This window comes from Mytilus californianus, unplaced genomic scaffold (assembly GCF_021869535.1).
Source record: "Mytilus californianus isolate M0D057914Y unplaced genomic scaffold, xbMytCali1.0.p SCAF_3, whole genome shotgun sequence".
Taxonomy (NCBI): Eukaryota; Metazoa; Mollusca; class Bivalvia; order Mytilida; family Mytilidae; genus Mytilus; species Mytilus californianus.
This window is the reverse complement of record NW_026262679.1, coordinates 21,859,087-21,865,718: the sequence shown is the minus strand read 5'-3', so window position 1 is coordinate 21,865,718 and position 6,632 is coordinate 21,859,087.

Sequence of the window (6,632 nt, the reverse complement as noted above, 5' to 3'; positions counted from 1 at the left end):
TTTTACAATTTGAAAAGGGAAGCAACTTGTGTTTACAAGTTTGAAATAACAAAATCAAACTTGAAATTGGTAAATAGAATAATGAAAATTAAATGAAAAAAGTAAGAAAAGGAAATAAAGAGGAAATATTTTAAATCAAAAATTATATTGAATGATAAATCATTTTCAAAATTTGGATATTCAATAATTGGTCAATTCCACTCAAAATCAAATACAGATATCTGTTTAGAAGCATGACGATTTGCGATGCTTCTGATAAAAAAGATAATTTATTCTGTAATCGTTAGTTTTGGTTGATTAAATGAATTTTCTCGCACTAGAAATTGATTTTGAAATTTTATTTTTTTCAGAATATTGCTGTTTTAAGCATTGACTACGCCAAAAAAGTAGACAAGGCTGAAGGCTTAGTGTACGACCTGAAGGGAAATTTACTGCGTCTTCAACCGATGCTGCTATTTCGCATAGTCAATGATAAAAACAATATAACCGTCATTAGATTTGATGTTTGATTTATATAAATGACCCGAATTAGTTTGTTGTTAACTTGAAATCAGTTCATTCGGAGAACTTGCCAATCACTAAAGAGTTTGAAATGGGAAAAAATTTGTTTCCCAACTGTGTGCAATATTTTGGGTCTGCATTGCACTTCAACTTCGTACTTTATTTGGTGGTTTTAACCTTTTTGTTTCGAGTGTCACTGATGAGTATTTTATAGACGTACAAAATGTAATCCTGGTACCAATGATGAGTTTATCTCTTTGACGCATTCCCCATTTCCATTCTCAATTTTATTATGTATTACCCTGAATAAGGTATATCTGAAATTATTGGCCTTTGAAGCCGACATTCCAATAATTCTGTATTTTTACAAGCTTTTTAAGTAGCCAGGATATCTAGCGTCTTCTGATACACAGAACGGTGTAAAATATTTGCTCATTTGACTGAAGCCACTATTTTCGTTTGCTTTCCAAATTTTTTCTGAGCTATTGTAGTATCCTTTTACGTACGAGGAATCTTTTTAGGTAATGTCGAATTTCAAGCCTCCGTTTACTCAACCAATCAGTAAATATTTCATTAGACTGGCAGTTAATCTATCTAAAAAGAATTGAAGTCTCCATGTTTTAACATAAATAATAGTTTGTTTTTCTGATTTATTTTCAATTCTACAAAGTTATATCTACTGCATGTCTCTAAAAAACAATAAAAACATTAGTTTATAACTGGATTACAACAGAATAACAATAAATGACCGTACCCGTTTGGCACAGTTAAAAAAAAGCCATACTGTATAAAAATTATATATTTAAGGTAAATTGTTAGGTAAACATTTGAATCTTAAACTTAATGATTTAGCTAAAGCAAACAATTGAAAGATTTATAAAAAACAAATACATACATGTATTTATAACACGACTTTTTTTGCTAAAGCCTAACACACCTATTCTATAAATATTATGAAAAACGTTAATAGCGACGTCACAGAAGTGAATAACAATTTAAATATCCAATGACATTCTATCTTCTTTAAGTTAGTTTAGACAATATTTTTTTTTCAAAAGTTCAAAAATGTACAAATATACAACACATATATAGGGATTGGGGAAGCCGAAAACTAATATAAATCGCATCCCTTTAAACCTTCTCAATATACAAATATAGAGATGTAGTATGATTGCCAATGAGACAACTATCCACCAAAGTTCAAATGAAGTGGATAAGATTAAAGTTCGTGTGTCAAAGCTAAATTCGATACAATATATTCATTCTTTGCATATGCAGCTAAATAGGTAAAAGGGTAGTTTGTATGGACGTAAAACTAGTTAAACGCAATCCCATTTTTATCTGTACAAAGTCAGACTATATGGATCATATGTTGGTCGTTGTTGTTTGTCTTTGTTGTTGTATTTTTTATCCGGAGGAGTCGAATGTTGTTGGTAGGTGTGGTCTGTTCTACTGTGGCAATTCAGGTATCCCTTTTTATCCATTATGATATTTTAAAACTGGACATGAGAAATTTAAACAATAATATCAAAAATTAGCATTCGTTAGATTTTTTCAATTTCAACGTGAATGTTTTTATTCAAATGAAAATACATGCAAATTGATTACAATTTTATTTTTACGTTTGTAGCTTCAAAAATTAATATAAACCGGGATTTGAAGCACGCAAATTTTAAACATATAAACTTATTTATATTCTAAATTTCATACAAACTAGTGCGCCCTAATATGCAATTAAAGATATGGGGAATTTTTCAGCACAAGTCAGGATAAGGTAAAGATTTTCTATGAAATGACTGCCACTTTATTTGAACTTAAGACAAAATAGCTATAAATGCCTGAAATAGCAAAATTTAGTAAAGAAAGCAATGGGGCTATAAATTAGTGGTTTTATTCCATAAATGATTCATGATTTTTGGGGAAAAAGGTTGGCACTCGATAAGTCTATACTAACAACACAATAAGCCTTTTGAACTGAGCTTCAAGGTAAAAAAAGGGGAGGTCCATAAAAACTGACAAAATAAAACGTTACCAAACAAAGCAACGAGTGGAAATAGTTACCGTGTTCATATGGAACTCTTTTTGTCACTTTAAAATTTGTAAATCGTACAAATAGGCTTATCAGGGTAAGGCCGGCAACAGCAGAAAAGGTTGACATGATTAATTAAGTGTTTCGGAATCAATACTACACCAACAAGTTCAAAAGGAATTAAGTAAGGTTAATAGTTCGTATTTCGAAATTTTGCTAATCTTTCCATTCTATATAGTCGAGAAAGTAAAATGCATTGACGTATTCTTGTTAGATTTTGATTTTGTGTTTGCTCTTTTAACTTCTTTAAATGTCCTCTGGTTACAGAGTGAAATGATGCAAACAAACAATCCTTGAAGTCCGTTCAAAATTGTGCTGATATATTTCAGCCCCATAAAATCCATATTTGATGTCATAAATACAAGTATCCAGGTGCCTCCTAGGATGACAGTAAGTTTTGTGTATATTAGACACATGTTCCGGTTATCAGAACGTTTAGTTACAGCTATTGCGGAACGGCGGGAAGATTCGATTCCATATAAAGCTATCGAAAAGCATATAAATGAAAAGGCAAAGCTACAAATTACTGGAACAAACAATGCATATAGAAGAGCTGTTTTATTAGATATCCAACAAAATCCATTTCCATTGTAATTTATCATTTCTCTTTGGAATCCAAAATACAAGACACTGCAAATTGTAACAATGAATGACGGAATACCCCAGCCATACAGACAATGGAATTTAAAACGCCTGTTTTCATTTCCGCCTCCTTTTATCATTGTTTTGACGAAAAATTTTCGAGCAATATCATATGAAATTACAGACATCCATGCAAATGCTGATAACCACGTCATATGATGAAATACCGCGAGAAATATTTGGACAGAACTTGGTAGAAATCTACATGTCAAATACAAAAACAGTGCTATCAGCAATGAGAATGAAAGGCAAACAAGATTCTTTCCATGTAGATTGAGTAGTCTGGGGAATGCAAAATGAAATATGATTAATACGATTAAGGCTATTACAGATATTGACGAACAAACGTAAGTAATTATTTCAAGAACGAACTTTGTGGTTTGTGTTGGGTCAGTTTGTTCTATCACACAAAGATACAATTTGTCATTCTCATCTATGAAAAAGTCATTTGCATTGATAGCCTTGCCATAAACTGTCAAAGTATTGTTAACAAACGTATACTCAGATAAGCTGTAGGTAGTGACACTTGTACAATTCAGTCGATCATCATCTGGAGTGCAGTAACTCAGATGGACAATCTGGCTATTTCCATGGCTGAAGGTAATTTCAAATCGAGTATGATACAAGTCTATAGAGTCATTCTTATTCACGTATGCTATTGCTGCTCCTGGATACACAGACACGTCATTAAACTTATTTACAAGTTTTGTTATTTTTTCCTGACATGACAGAGACGACTTATTTACATAGTTCTTAATATTGGTGGAGTTTATATAGGGTATGTTCTTGCTTATATCCTGAAAACACGATAAAATTTGAGATAACTCCTCTGAAGACGTGATATTGATTGTTGATCGTGACATTATATCGAAATCGTACTCCGATATAACCTTTGACAAATATTCACAATGATCCCTTACCCATTCGAGAATTATTTCTTCAATTTCAATCGTTTTTTGTTTTTCTGAAACTAAAAACATCTCGATGCTGTAGACATGATTTAATGAGCTATTGTTCTCAAGGGGAAAATGCGAACTGTCATTGAAATAACTTGGTGTGTCAAATTGAACACAGGTTCCATGGACTGGAATAAATCCTACTTTACATTCTAAATGCCGACAAACTTGTTTATGCACATCGTACACCATGTTATCACCACATTCAAAATTTATTTTCTGTCCATTCCACATGATCCCACTCTCAGTAATTGAGAACAACAAATCAAATCCCGGTATCAGCGATCCTTCCATGTGTCCATTATCATATGTAATACAATTTTCTTCTGTAATGTTGCTCACCCCAGGACAGGGTAAACAATGCAAATTTTTATAAGAAATTCCCAGATATTCGACAGGGTCATAGTAACTTGAACATAAAAGTTCAGTTGTTTTTCTTTCTTGGTTAAAAGCTTCGCTTGAACATTCAGCATTAGTTGTTAATAATGGGTAGCATCTTCGTGGTTTTTTAGGCAAAATTGGAATAACGAACTTCATTGAGCATCTAGCCTGTATATCGGGCAATGGTGATGTTGCATTTACGCCATTCAAGCAGTGGAGATTTGCATTCCATATAATCAGTTTTTTTATTGTAATTCCATGACAAATAGCACAAAATATATTTCTAAAGACAACATGGTCCCCAAATTTTTGTGAAACATAAATGTTTCGAATATCTGAATCATTCATAAGTATACAATTGGCCTTGATTATTTCTAAGCCATCAAACGTCTGTGGACATTTGTCAACCACCATCAATGAAAAATCTTGATCTGGTGATAGCCGAATTGTATGACACGAAGAATAATTTTTCAACAAATAGATATCTTTTGAAATTCTTATTTGCGATTCTTGAATGAAAGTGTCCAAGTCATACAAAACATTATATATTTCAGCCATGTGACTCAGACCAAACACAGATTTAAATGCATTGGCACAGCAATCTTTTAGATGTAAGCAATTTACATCACAATAACACCTATTCTCACGGCAATCCCAATCTTTACATTTGTGATCCAAAAAATGTGATTTACTTAATTCATCACCGGAAGTCGTAGTTTGTTCTTTCAATTCTCCTTTGATTGGATTCAGACCTAAGTTGCAATCACCATCACAAGTTTTTGTGAGTGTCACAGAAATTATATCCGGGGATTCTGTTCTTTTTGAAACCAAATTTGCTGAAGTTGTCAAGGAAGTGTTGTCTTTGTAATTTTGATTTGAAGTGGATACTAGGTTATCAGGAGTTGCGTCAAAAGAGATATTTTCGTCAACCACATTACTAAGCTGGTCAGAAATATTTTGACTTGAAATATGGAATTCAAATTGATTATTACTGCTAATGTTCTCTGAAAAAAAACGCATGAAAATGAGGAAGACATTCTATTACAAAGGAGTGACAATAATGAATGCTCAGTAACTCAACCTAACGCGAATATCTACTGATTAAATATGCTTATGTCAAACCTACTGTTTAAAGCATACTATGTGTTGCATATAACAGATAAAGAAATCTTGAAAGTTTTGATATGTAACAACTACCTTCTTTTCTCCTATCTATCGATGTGACTACAATTAAAGCATTCAATGTCAATTTGTGTAGCAAAGTTTATGTTCATATCGGTATTTACAAAATCTGGAGTAAAAAAAAATAAATTGAAACATTCTAGTGATCTGTGCAATCTCTAAGGGTGAGTTTGGCTTTGATGAAGTTTTGGTTTCGCCCTTCTTTGCACATCACTATGGTACATGTATGTCATTTTCTTATTTTTCTTCTTAATAAAATGTTTGTTTGAAAAAATGCCTGCGTGAAAAAAAGAGTGAAGACACCAAGGTGGTAGTTCTTGTGATTTATATCATTTAAGTCGTTATTCACAGCTTGTTGCAAAATCACATGAGTTTAAATATTCGATGTATTCTATATATGAATATTTAATGAAATAAAATATCTTTATACTGAAAAATTATGACATAATTACAGCTGTTTTGAATTTGATATCAATTAAATGTTTTTGTATAGATTTATTGATAATGAATTGTGTTTTTTCCGTGCATTTGTTTTTAATTTATAGATAAGGATAAAAAAGAGTAGCTTAACTCCGAAACATTTTATATATGTGGATGTTCCAAGTCAAGAATTTCTTGAGTAAATGGGTCTGTCTGTCTGTTCATTTGAGAATTCAAATATAAAAAAAAATCGGATAGGGTTTTACCCTGCGTCTATACTGCGATCGCTGCTGTCAGTGTAAAAGTGTATTATTGACTGTATAGAGTCCATTTATCAGTAAAATACAGAATTAAAAAACCTTTTCTTTTTTCCTTATAACAATCCATAAAGGTTTATGAAGACTTGCCAAAAACACTTTTGACAAAATTTCATAAAATTCTATGAAGTCATTGATGTGTAA